At 38.8% G+C, this 14,513-nt stretch overlaps 1 pseudogene; it reads right to left on the bottom strand.

The window, feature by feature from the left end:
* Positions 1-11,386: 11,386 nt before the first annotated feature.
* Positions 11,387-12,312, bottom strand: LOC101680037 (annotated as a pseudogene).
* Positions 12,313-14,513: the final 2,201 nt, after the last annotated feature.

Raw genomic sequence — 14,513 nt, 5'->3', positions numbered from 1 at the left:
TGCTTCCATATATTTTTTAGATTCCAAATACAGGTGAGATCATGCAAAGTTTATTTTTCTGTCTGGTCTTTTTTCCATAGAATAATGTCTTCCAGGTATACCCATGTTCTTGCAAGTGACAGGACCTTCTTTGTAAAGTCTAAATGAGATTCATATATATATATACATACATATACATACATATATATGTATGTATATATATGACGTTTTCTTTACCCATTCCTTTTTACATGGACTTTCAGTTTATTTGCCTTCCTTAGCTATAATGATTAATGCTACAGTGAACTTGGGAGTACAGATATCTCGTTGAGACTTGTATTTCAATTTCTTTGGATGTATATGCAGAGGTGGGATTGTTGGTTCAAATGGTAATCTCATTTTGAAATGTTTCAGGAAACGCTATATTGTTTACCAGAGTGTCTGTACCATTTACATTTTCATTAATACGGTACAAGGGTTCCTTTTTTTCTACAACCTTGGAAATACTTATCCTTTATTTTTGGTTTTGTTTTGGTTTTTTTTTGTTTGTTTGTTTGTTTGTTTTGGCTTGGATTGGGTTTTTTTGTTTTGTTTTGATTTGGAGTTTTTGTGGGTTTTTTTTTTGTAATACTCATCTAAAGAAGCACGAGGTGATATCTCATTGTTGTTTTACTTGTATTTTTTCATAGTGATGTTTGCGTTTCTGTTACTGATGGTGAGCATCTTTTCATGTACCTGTTGGCCCTTTGTATACCGTCTTTGGGAAAATGTCCATTTCCTCTCTCTGCCCATTTTTTCCCACTTTTTTGAAGTTTTTTGTTCAAAATTCAATTAGTTAATATACAGTGTAATATTAGTCTCAGGAGTACAATTTAGTGATTTAACACTTACAACACCCAGCGCTCTTCACAAGTGACCTCCTTAATCCACACTACCTATTTCACCTGTGTCTCCAGCAACCTCCTTTCTGGTAACCATTAATTTGTTCTCTATGGTTAAAAGTCTGTTTCTTGGTTTGCCTCTCTCTCTTTTTTCCCCTTGTACTCCTTTTTTTTTTTTTTTTTGCTCCTTTTTTTTTCTTCTTAAATTCCACATATGAGTGAGAGGACACGGTATTTGTCTTTCTTTGACTTACTTCACTTACTGTAATAATTTTTAGCTTCATCCATCCATTCTTTCTGATGGTTGAGTAATATTCCATTGTGTATATATCACATTCTCTTTATCCATTCATCAGTTAATAGATATTGGGGCTCTTTCTATAATTTGGGTATTGAGGATAATGCAGCTATAAATATTGGGGTGCATGTTTCCCTTTAAATCAATATTTTTTAATCTATTGGGTAAATATCTAGTAGTGCAACTGCTAGATCATCAGGTCGTTCTCTTTTTAACATTTTTGGAACCTTCATAGTGTTCTCCAGACTGACTGCACTAGTTTGCATTCCCACTAACAGTGCAAGAGGCTTTCCTTATCTCTGCATCCTTGCCAGCACCACTTATTTCTTGTATTGTTATTAGCTATCCCTGAGAGGTGTGAGATGGTATCCCATCATGGTTTTGATTTGTATTATCTTGATGATGACAGATGTTAAGCATCTTTTTATAAGAAAAGATGTTAGCCATCTGGATGTCTTTTTTTGAAAAGTATCTATTTGTATCTTCTGCCCATTTCTTAATTGGGTTATTTTTTGGTTTTGAGGTGTATTTGGTTTTGTTAAGTTATTTGTAGGTTTTGGATACTAACCCTTTATCAGATATGTCATTTGCAAATATTTGCTCCCATTAAACGGGCTGATTTTTAGTTTTGTGATTATTTTCTTTGCTGTACAGAAGATTTTATCTTTTTTTTTTAATTTTCAGTGGCTAGTGATGATAAACATTTTTTCATGTGTCTGATAGCCATTTGTCTTCATTGGAGAAGTGTCTGTTGATATCTTCTGCCCATTTTTGACATGATTATCTGCTTTTTGAGGGTTGAGTTTAAGAAGTTCTTTATAGATCCTGGATATCAACCTTTTATCTGTACTGTCCTTTGCGAATATCTTCTCCCATTCCGTGGGTTGCCTCTTTGTTTTGTTGACTGTTTCCTTTGCTGAGCAGAAGCTTTTGATCTTGATGAAGTGCCAAAAGTTCATTTTCACTTTTGTTTCCTTTGCCTTTGGAGACATATCTTGAAAGAAGTTGCTGTGGCTGATATCAAAGAGGATACTGTCTATGTTTTCCTCTAGGATTATGATGGATTCCTGTCTCTCGTTGAGATCTTTTATCCATTTCGAGTTTATCTTTGTGTACAGTGTAAGAGAATGGTCGAGTTTCACTCTTCTACATATAGCTGTCCAGTTTTCCCAGCACCATTTATTGAAGAGACTGTCTTTTTTTTCCACTGTATATTTTTTCCCACTTTGTCGAAGATTATTTGCCCATAGAGTTGAGGGTCCATATCTGGGCTCTCTACTCTGTTCCACTGGTCTATGTGTCTGTTTTTATGCCAGTACCATGTTGTCTTGGTGATCACAGCTTTGTAGTAAAGCCTGAAATCAGGTAGCGTGATGCCCCCAGTTTTGTTTTTGTTTTTCAACATTTCCTTAGCATTTTGGGGTCTCATCTGATTCCATACAAATTTTAGGATTATTTGCTCCAACTCTTTGAAAAATACTGGTGGAATTTTGATCGGAATGGCATTAAAAGTATAGATTGCTCTAGGCAGTATAGACATTTTAACAATGTTTATTCTTCTGATCCAAGAGCATGGAATGGTCTTCCATCTTTTTGTGTCTTCTTCAATTACTTTCATGAGCGTTCTGTAGTTCCTTGAGGACAGATCCTTTACCTCTTTGGTTAGGTTTATTCCCAGGTATCTTATGGTTCTTGGTGTTATAGTAAATGGAGTTGATTCTCTAATTTCCCTTTCTGTATTTTCATTGTCAGTGTAGAAGAAAGCCACTGATTTCTGTACATTGACTTTGTATCCTGCCACGTTACTGAATTGCTGCATGAGTTCCAGTAGTTTGGGGGTGGAGTCTTTTGGGTTTTCCATATAAAGAATCATGCCATCTGTGAAGAGAGAGAGTTTGGCTTCTTCATTGCCAAGTTGAATACCTTTTATTTTTCTTTCTTATCTGCTTGCTGTTGCTAGGACTTCCAGTACTACGTTGAACAGGACTGGTGAGAACAGGCATCCTTGTGTTCCTGATCTCCATGGAAAGACTGCGAGCTTTTTCCCATTGAGGATGATATTTGCTGTGGGTCTTTCATAGATAGATTTTATGAAGTTCAGGAATGTTCCTTCTATCCTTATACTTTGAAGCATCTTAGTCAGATGTCTTCATTGGAGAATGAAATGCCAAATTCTTTTTCTGAATCAATTGAGAGGACTGTGTGGTTCTTCTCTTTTCTCTTATTGACTTGTTCTAGCACATTGATTTGCGAAAGTTGAACCATCCTTTTAATCCAGGGATGAATCCCACCTGGTCATGGTGGATAATCTTTTTAATGAGCTATTGAATCCTGTTTGCTAGGATCTTGTTGAGGATCTTAGCATCCATGGATTCATCAATGATATTGGTCTGAAATTCTCCTTTTGATAGCGTCTTTGCCTGGTTTGGGGATCAGGGTAATGCTGGCTTCATAGAAAGAGTCGGGAAGTTTTCCTTCTGCTTTAATTTTCTGAAACAGCTTCAGGAGAATAGGTGTTATTTCTTCTTTGAACGTTTGTTAGAATTCCGAAGGGAATCCATCAGGTCCTGGGCTCTTGTTTTTTGGGAGGTTTTTGATCACTGCTTCAAACTTGTTACTAGATATCAGTCTATTCAGGTTGTTGATTCCTTCCTGGTCAATTTTGGGAGTTTATAGTTTTCCAGGAATGCATCCATTTCATCTAGTTTGCTTAGCTTATTGGCATATAACTGTTGATAATAACTTCTGATGATCGTTTCTACTTCCTTGGTGTTACTTGTGATCTGTCCCTTTTCATTCATAATTTTATTAATTTGGGCTTTCTCTCTTTTATTTTGGATTAGTGTGGCCAATGGTCTATCAGTCTTATGGATTCTTTCAAAGAAACAGCTTCTAATTTCATTGATATGTTCTACTGTATCTCTGGTTACTACCTCATTGATCTCTGCTCTAATCTTGATTATTTCCCTTCTTATGTGTGGAGTTGGTTTGATTTGTTGTTGATTCTCCAGCTCTTTAAGGTGTAGAGACAGCTGGTGTATTCTGGAGTTTTCAATTTTTTTGAGGGAGGCTTGGGTGGCTATGTATTCCCCCCTTAGGACCGCCTTTGCTGTATTCCACAGGTTTTGGACTGAAGGGTCTTCATTCTCAATGGTTTCCATGAATTGTTTAAGTTCTTCTTTGATCTCCTGGTTGATCCAAGCATTCTTAAGCAAGGTGGTCTTTAGCTTTCAGGTGTTTGAGTTCCTTCCAAACTTTTCCTTGTCATTGAGCTCCAGTTTCAAAGCATTGTGATCTGAGAATATGCAGCGAATAATGTCAGTCTTTTGGTATCAGTTGAGTCCTGATTTGTGACCCAGTATGTGGTCTATTCTGGAGACGGTTCCATGTGCACTTGAGAAGAATGAGTATTCTGTTGTTTTAGGGTGCAATGTTCTGTATATATCTTTGAGGTCCATCTGTTCCAATGTGTCATTCAATGCTCTTGTTTCTTTAATGATTTTCTGCTTCAATGAGCTATTTATGAGAGAGGCATGTTAAGATCTCCTACTATTAATGTATTCATATCAATATGACTCTTTATCTTAATTAATAGTTTTCTTATGCAATTGGATGCTCCTTTATTGGGGGCCCTAGATAGTTACAATTGTTAGAACTTCTTGGTGGATAGTCCCTTTAAGAATGATGTAGTGTCCTTCTGTATCTCTGACTAGAGTCTTTAGTTTAAAATCTAATTTATCTAATATGAGAATTGCTACCTGGCCTTCTTTTGAGGCCCATAGGCATGAAAGATGCTTCTCCATCCCTTCACTTTCACTCTGGGTGTATCTTTAGTTTCAAAATGGGTCTCTTGTAGACAACATATGAATGGGTCCTGTCATTTTATCCAATCTGAAACCCTGTATAGTTTTATGGGCACATTTAGGCCATTCACATTTAGAGTGATTATTGATAGATACGTTTTTATTGACATTGTGTTACCTTTAAAGTCTTTCTTTCTGTTGATTGTCTCTATATTTCTGTTCAATGATATTTTTAGGATTTTTTCTCTTTTATAGAACCCCCCCCTTAATATTTCCTACAGTGTTGACTTGGTTGTTGCAAGGTCTTTTATGTCTTTCCAGTCTTGGAAACTCTTTATCTCTCCATCTATTTTGAATGTCATTCTTGCTGGATAAAGTATTATTGGCTGCATGTTCTTCTCATTCAGTGCCCTGAATATATCTTTCCAGCCCTTTCTGGCTTGCCAGGTCTCTATGGACAGGTCTGATGTTATTCTGATGGACTTTCCTCTGTACGTAAGGAGCTTCTTTGTCCTGGTTGCTTTCAAGAGAGTCTGTCTACAATTATAATTCTTCATTCTTACTATTAGGTGTCTTGAGGACTGTTGAGAATCTATAATCTTGGGGGGAATCCATTCTGTTTCTAGTACATGAACGCTGGTTCCTTTCGTGAGATTCAGAAAATTTTCATGGAGAACTTGTTCCACTATATCTTCTAGACTTCTTTCTTTCTCCTCCCCTTCAGGGATTCCAATAATTCTGATATTTGAATGTTTCATGGCATCATTTATTTCCCTGATTCTGTATTTGTGGCTTCTAAGCTGTTTGTTCCAGGCTTCCTCCTGATCCTTTCTCTCTATCCGTTTGTCCTCCAGATCACTAGTTCTATCTTCTGTTTCAGTTACACTAGCTTTTAGAGAATTTAGATTAGATTGGAACTCATTGACAACATTTTGAACATCATCCCTGGTGGCTTTCAGTTCTGCCCTAATCAATTCCATTTGGTCATCCATGGCTTTCTCCAACCTAGCTATGCCTGGATAATTGTCAGCCCAATTTCCCTTTCCCACATATTGTCTATGTCGATAGCTATTAGCACTTTTGCAGAAGGCCCATTCTCTGTATTTTTCTTCTGTTCGGCATTCCTCCTCCTAGTCATTTTGGTGAGAGATGACTGAATGGATGTAGAGAAAGAGAGAGAGAGAGAGGAAGAAAAGGGAAGATAAAAGAGAAGGCTCAGCCCAAATGGGCCCCAAGGTAAGAATTATGAAGTATACAAACAAAAACACTGACAAATTATATGACAAGAGATAAAAATATATATATATATATATAAATATATATATATATGCAAAAAAGGAAGAACCTTGTCAAAAAGAACCCCAAGTATAAGATTTATATACTATCAGGACAAACACAAATACACAGAAACACTGGCCACAGAAAAAGATGGGAGATAGGTTACAAATTCTCAGTGTGGGCGAGGAAGGTCATTTTGATTCTTCATGGATGTATCTTGATAACTTTGTTAAAGGACTCAACTTTCCTAAGATAAAGGGGGATTAAAAATTAGTTTCCTATAGGGGTAGCATTGATTGGGGAAAGGGCATTACCCTGAAGTTTAACTCTATATGAATATTAGAAAATAAAAATAAAAAAATAAACTAGACCAAACTAAACTAAAATTTTAAAAAAATTAAGAAAAATAGAAAAGCAAGAGGAAAACACAGATATATGTATCAAAAGTTCAGGTTAAAAGGTTATTATGGAATTTGATGTACTGGACATCTCACTGTGATGATAAGTATTTTAAAAAATTATCTATAAATAAATACAATCCCCCCAAAAGAAAAAGAAATGTGTAAATTAGTCCCTAGAACTTTTATTCAATTCTGATTTTCCTTTACTTTTAAAAACTTCTGAACAGGCCATGCTTAGCATAAATATTAGAATTCACAGAATAAAAAGCTACCCTTGAGTCAGCTTCCAGTGCCTTTTTTTCTTTAACTGGCATGTTATTTCTACAGAGCACTATATGATTGGCCTATTCTGAATTATAATAAAAATAATTATGAATTTGTTATTAAAGTAGGCATGACATAAGCATACCTAATCATTATGGAGGATTATAAGGACCTGGGGCAGCATGTCGCATCTGTTTCAATGTTGTGTTTAGATGTTTTTCAAGTATAAAAATTGGTTTGAGCATTGTTTATCAATCTCCTTTTGAATTGATCATTTTATTCCTGAGACAGTACAAATTATTGATACTTTTTGTGATCTAGGCTGTTGGAATGAATATATCAAACCTTACCAGGGACTGTGATAATTAAAGTGCATTCTTTTTTGAACTTTAAAGATACAATTGTTTTTAAAGATTTTATTTATTTATTTGACAGACAGAGATCACAAGTAGTCAGAGAGGCAGGCAGAGAGAGAGGAAGGGAAGCAGGCTCCCTGCTGAGCAGAAAGCCCAATGCCGGGCTAGTCCCAGGACCATGGGATCATGACCTGAGCTGAAGGCAGAGGCTTTAACCCACTGAGCCACCCAGGTGCCCCTAAAGATACAATTTTTTATTGTATTTATTTATTTATTTGATAGAGATAGAGAGCCTAGGTGGGCAGAGCAGTGGGCGGAGGGAGAGGGAGAAGCAGGCTTCCTGCTGGACCCTGGGATCACGACCTGAACCGAAGGCAGAACGCTTCACGACTGAGCCACCCAAGGGTCCCTTTACTCATCATTTCTTGAATAAAAGTGTATCCAGTTAGTTCATGGGCATCTAATAAAATCATTATTCAGACCAATATTCTATCAGTAAAAAATATTAGTACTTGTGGTAATATTAAAATGGCTTAAAAATCAGTCACACATTTGGTTAAGAGACCATCCTGAAGACTTGTTTTTACTTCATTTTCCTTTAATATGCATATTAGCAAGACAAGCAGATTGTTAAACAATTTGTTTTTCTATCAGTTAGCTATGCACTAACATGACAGACAACTATTAATATACAAGTCTTGATACCAGGCAAATAATTCCTCTTCCTGTTTTTCCAATTCCTCATCAGGCGAGAGCTCATCAGTTCTCACAATGTTAAAAGATGGGGTAGAGATGATGATCATCTGTCGCTGCTTTGTACTTCACTTGTCTGTTTGTGGTTCCTAGGTAGAATTACAAATAAAAGAGGAAAAAAATTTTAAAAAATCTATTAAAAAAAATGAACCAAAATAGTGGGAACGAGTTAAAAATAAAGGTTGTGTCCATGAAGTAGTGGTGGTTGTTCTCTTGTCATCTCTTTGTTTTTCTTTTCTTTTTTTGTTCCCCCCTGGTTGGTTTTCTGGGGGAGGGGCCTGCCACGTGGGTTTTCAGTCAATGATGTTCCCTGAGTTAAGTCCTCCCACCCCCCTCAAGTGGGTGGTCTCTGAGGAAACTGGGTTTTCAGGCTTTTGTTCTCTGGAGGTTTTTATGTTTGTTCATTTGTTTTCTCTTGCCTTGACAGCTTTTGATGGTTTTGGGAGGTTTAGAGGAAAGTAAACTGCACTCTGACCTCCCTCTCAGAGAGAAGCCTCAGTCTGCTCCCCTGTGGGTGCTTCAGAGCACATAAGTTCCCCCTCAGCTGCTGGAAAGCAGGTTCTGAGTTGTGGTCTTTGGGGATGCAGGATCTCCTGCTTGTACCCAAAACCATGGCTGCGGTGGCTGTCTGGGAAGTTCCAGACTGCCACAGAGGTTCCAAGCAGCGAACACACACTGAGATTTTCCTGCTGACCCAGGCTTGGAGTGCCTGGTTTTTCCAGGTCCAAGAGCACTGGGCTGATGTCTGTGCATACTCCTCCCAGAGGAGGGTGTTGGGCGTGCATGTCTCATGCTCTGATAGCACAGTGTGTGTCTAAGAGTGCGGGGCTGCGGCCTGCATGCACGTCTCTCAGGAGAGGGCGTGGGGCGTGCGTGTCTCAGGCTCTGATGGCACGGCACAGCATTTTGCCATCTGGCGAGGCTCCCAGCCCCTCACGGGAGCCGGTCCCCATGAGTTCTCGGGCACGCTGGCAGCTCAGGGATCAAGAGTTGGTTTCTCTGCCGCATTCTCTCTAGTTCAGTGCCAGGGGTGGCTGTCCAGGTTCTGGGGACTTCAGCCCCTGTCCCTACTACCCCAATTCCCACAGTTTCCCCGCCCCCCCCATGATCCTTTGCTTTTTTTGAGAGCTTTCAACTGGACCAAGTTAATGTTGGTCCCCAGACGCAGGGCACTCTCATATTGGGGTATTACTTTCTAATCGGTCACCTCTGGTGGCTCCCTCCCCCTTTTGTTTATCTTCCGATATCAGTCCAATGTTCCCACTCCACTTTACCTGCCCACTGGAATCTTCTGCCCCTGTAGAGATCCAGATGTGTATAATTCTGATCTCAGGGTGATTTCATGGGTGATCAGAGTTCTTTGGTAGGTAATCAGCTCACTTTAGGGTACGGGTTGAAACGGTGCCTCCTCCTACTTCCCTGCCATCTTGTCTCTCTCTGCTTCTGCCTACTTGTGATCTCTCTCTCACTCTCTGTGTTAAATAAATAAATAAAAATTTTGAGAAAATAAAAATGAAATAAAATAAAACATTTTATGGCACCAGAATCTAGTATACTAATCTCTACCTTAGAGTTTGTCCTTATCTTAGTACCATATATGGCTGGTAACAATCAACCTTGGATTATAGACTCAGTTTTAGATTTCTAGTCTTCATTTTTGTGTTTGTCAGGCTCACTCTTCAACCATATTCTATCTCAAGGTATTATAAAGTGCATTTAATTAGTTTAAGTATAATAAATTATTATCCAATCATTAGTAAAAGTTGGGGAGGTTCACACTCTTTTTAGTAGTTTGACCAAAATTCCTAGATTTACTCCCACATTACTGAATCTCAACCACTTTCATACACTCTTCAGTGGTAAGCTCTCAGGGCAGAACATTATTTCCATGTTCCTGCAGCATCTTGCTACTATGTCCATGAGTATTTTCAAGGGGACCCTAGAGGTCATCTGGCTCAATCTCCATATTTTATGGAGAAGGTGACTTGTTTGTTCTTGGAAGTTGATCAGTTAGTCAAAGGCAAAAGCAAGCTTGTCTAGTGCGTGGGATTCAGGGTCTACTCAGGTCTCCTTGCATACCATTCCATTTCTTCTTCCCTAAGACATCACTCTCTTTCTTTTGATTCCTGTAACAGTCTGTATGCACTTTCCTACTCTGATCATGGCTTTTGCAAATTCCTTTTAATAGAATGTGTATAGTGAATCACCTATGATTTTTTGGGGGGCAAACTGGAGCTAATTATGGCATAGAACATGTTTCACAAAATGTATTTGAGATAATCTAACCTCTGCTTTTTGGGTTAAAGACAAACAAAATAAATTGTCTCAGCTTTTTTAGATATGTTCCTTCTGATGAATAAATAGATAAATCCTAACTGGAAAAAGTACGTGTTAAAAAATACAAAGGTTTAAGGATTGAGATCATGAAAATGTTGATTTTAGAATACATTGTCAATCAGAAGATAACCTTACAGCTGACAGTACAAGGCAACCAGGAAAAAAATTTTTTTCCCCTAACAATATGAATTAGAAAAGCAAGTAACTTAAGTTCCACCTACTTAAATCTTTGGCAGAATTCATAGCAATATTAAAAAAGTACACCCTTCAACTGGTATACAGAACCATTCTGTGGTAAGAGCTTAGGATAAGTACTAATCATAAGTGTGCATTATGCTGAAGCTAAAATAAATAATTTAGGAAATATGAGCTTTGCTCTACCGTGGGTTGCTGTGGTTTTCCCCTCTCCTTAGAAAATGGTCTGGACCTGAGAGCAATTCTATTTCTCTCTAGCATGGGAACAATGCATTCATATGTAGCTAAGCTAAGGTCCAAGAACAACATTTAAGAGCACACCTGATGCAAACAATACATATTCCAATGTGAAGGGTACTATAACAATTATTTCCCTAATCCAGGCATGGAAGGAATGTTGACCAATGCACTGGTACTATTTCCATCATTTGCCTCTGTATCACAGCATAATATACAACCTTCTATTAATTATCTAAATGCTTTTTGTCAAATAATTATTAATTTTGTTCAGTCATGTCATTGGTTTGAAAGAAGTGAATTAAAAAGTATATAAATAACTAAATTTTGGAAATTAAGTGCACATCGCTTATCAGAGGGAAAACTACCAATTCAGTAAAGGATTTTGCAATGAATCATTGTCATCAAAGGTGGAAAATTTATGGAGAAGACAATTATGCAGACCCAACTAAAATGAGACCTTGAGAAATGGATTTCTATTTTGCTAAAATGTGTTGATCAAGTGTAGCTGTCAGAGACACTGATTAACTCTTTGGAAAGCTAGCTTGGCCAGAATGAAGACCAATGTTTTTCTGGACTTCCACACCAAAGTCATATGATATTTTTATCTTAATTCTTTCTTTCTGCACATTGTCTCCCTCAGAACCCGGTATACCTGCTTGTTCTGCAGAGTGTAGATGACAGGGTTGAGCAGTGGGGTTACCACCATGTTCACAAGGGCAGCCCCCCTGTTGGAGTCCAGCCTGTTCATTTGCTTTCATTTCACATATATGAACACACAGCTGCTGTACATCGGAGAGAGGACAAGGAGGTGATAGGAGCAGGTGGAGGAAACTTTCTGTTTCTCCTTGGCTGGGGGAAATAGTAGGATTGTGACTACTATGTTGTTGTATGCAGTGGTGATTATGATAAGGGATGTCAACAGGATAAGGGAAGTGAGAACAAAGGCCAACATTTCAACAGACCTGGTGTCAGAACAGAAGAGAAGAATCAGGGAGCCAATGTCACAGAAAAAGTGGGGAATGACATGGAGACCACAGAAGGATAACTGGGAGACTTTTACTAGCAAACCAGTGATGAGAGGGAAGTCCAAAGCGAAGCAGACAGTTACCAGGAGGAAGCAAGTCTTCAGGTTCATGATGGTCAGGTAATGCAGAGGATTGCTAACGGCCACGTACTGATCCAGAGACATCACCACTATGATGAGGAATCCTGCTGCTCCCAGAAATACAAAGACCGATGCTTGTATGAAACAGGCAATAAAGGAAATGGTTTGCTTGCCTGAGAGAAAGATGACAAGCAACTTAGGATTAACAACACTTAGAAAATGCTGAGGAACAAGTACATAGGTGTGTGGAGCCTGGAGTCAGCACAGGTGATGGTGACTATGACCACATTGCCTGCAATGGACACCAGGTATGCCAGCAGGTGCACCTGGAAGAGGACCTTTCCTAGCTGCTGGATGGCAGGAAACCCCTACAAGGTGAATTCTTGGACTGTTGTCCCATTCCCCATTTCCATGGACATCTTTTTCCAGAATCATCAATGTTGGTCTAACCTACAGTAACGACATCAACAAGCACAAAGGTTTCAGAGGAGCAGGATTAAGCTATTTGCTCATGAAGGTGACTAGACCAATAGCTAATTAGTTTAGGCAGCGGATTCTTCAATCAGTAGTACCTGAGCTCAGTACTAGTTCAATACTGAGTTCTAACCCCTGATAGACGGGTCATTTTTAGAAAGGTACTTCACCTTTGTGAACTTCACTTTTACTCTCTGTAGAATATAGGTGATAGGATCTTTCTGTTCATGTTCTTGTGAGAAGTAAGATAAAGCATGTAACTCACTTGTTATATGATGCCAATGTTTCTTTGTTCCTCAAATTCTAAGTGTAATATTATGATCATTAATATAGTGTAAATAAAGCATCAATAAATAGAGTTATTGACATTGTCATAGTTAAAATGCATTGTAGTTATTCATTTTTTTTATTAAAAAGTTTTTAAAATATTTTATTTATTTATTTATTTAAGAGCGACAGTGAGAGAGAAAACACAAGATCAGGGAGGGTCAAAGGGTTAAGCAGATGCCCCACTGAGCAAGGAACACAATGGAGGCCTCCATTCCAGGACCGTGGGATCATGACCTGAGCAGAATGTAGACACTTAATCATCTGAGCCACCCAGGTGCCCAACATTTTTTAACAATATTAATTTGTAAGTAAGCATAACAATAATATTAGTGATACTGCCCTTGAATATTTAAAAATATGCAACACATTTTGTGGTCCAAGTTTTCATCGTCATCATCATCATATGTTGAAGATTTATGCTTTCAATGCTGGTCACTGAAACTATTAGTTCTATTACTCTTCACAATAACCATGAACCGCTTCTTTTACAGAAGCAGAAACTGAGGCTTAGAGAGTTCCAGAGAGCTTAGGTCACATAGTTGGGACTTTAGGCAGAATGCCAGAATCTGGAGTACCTGCTATTTCCAAATGCAGTAACGGAATGTTTTAAAACAGGAACAAATCTATTGTTGATGTTCTCTCAACCTTAAGTGAAAGATTAGCTTTATTAATCTTAATTGTATCTCTCATTACATCATATCTCTGATGTGTTATTGACCTATGAAATAACATGGTGCTTAGAGAAGATCACTTTTAGCAGAAGCATTTTAAAGAAGAGACTGGAGACCAGAGAAATTGGGGGTTTGCTCAACAACGTGAGGTAAATTGTAAATTTAGGTTTCACTCATCCCTGCCCCAAAGGGTCCTGCTGTCCTGTGATGAAGGTGGGAGTGACAGAAGTTCAGGGAGGCATGCTGGGCACCTGACACTCATGCACTCACTCTTACATCCAAGCTCAGTGAACATTCTTCCTTCTTCAGTCCTCTCAATCAGGATGAGTCCTCTCATCCTGTCTCAGGATGGTGTTTGACTTTAGCATATTAATACAGGCTAAAGGTGGCAGTGTGAAAGTGTCCCTCTCACTAATGCACTGTGGGCAAAGTCCTCTGAAGGTCAGCTCATGAAATCAAACTGCTCACGCCAGTGACACAGCCTGAAGGAGCCTCTCTTTCTGTTCCTATTGATCAGTGTCCCAGAGACCAGGCATAACCAGAGGTCACCTCATGAGGGGGCAGGGCTGCCTCCTCTTGCAGCTATTGTCTTCCAAAAAACAAGTTTGCTGTGGGTTCAGGGGAAAGGAGAGGAGAAGGAAACTCAGTTGTCACAGTCTGTTGGCCCAGAGTGGGGTGAATATGCATCCCATGCTGCTGGTGTTCTGAATGACAAAGCCGTGTGTCCATAGCCCAGAGCATTTCACAGCACAAGTCTACATGGTAGCCTGGACCACTGAAACTTCACAAAGGAGCAGACAGACTAAACCAACATTTCATTGCCCTCAATTCTGGGCTAGAGCTGGACTCCCCGACAACTTACGGTTCTGATGAAAGGTTTGGCTCTGCCTCCCTCAGTAGGTAGAAGCCCACTTAACCACGCAACTTTCCTCTGACCTCCTATGTTGTCACCTCCTATAGTAGCTACTGGGAGCAACAACTTCTAAGTTTCACCCTTGGTGCTGCTGAGACAAATATCCTTCCGCGGCAGTGCTCCATGTTATGCGTGCACCTGCTCCAAGACTTTCTCTTGCACTATGCTCTTCCATTATATTCTCACCTTTCCGTGTGGAGAAGCATCCTTGCTTTACTGTGTCGACACTGAGGTG

This window comes from Mustela putorius, unplaced genomic scaffold, assembly GCF_011764305.1.
Source record: "Mustela putorius furo isolate JIRA1106 unplaced genomic scaffold, ASM1176430v1.1 tig00003909_pilon_pilon_pilon, whole genome shotgun sequence".
Lineage (NCBI taxonomy): Eukaryota > Metazoa > Chordata > Mammalia > Carnivora > Mustelidae > Mustela > Mustela putorius.
The sequence above is the reverse complement of the archived record's forward strand: the minus strand, read 5'-3'. Positions and strand labels throughout refer to the sequence as shown.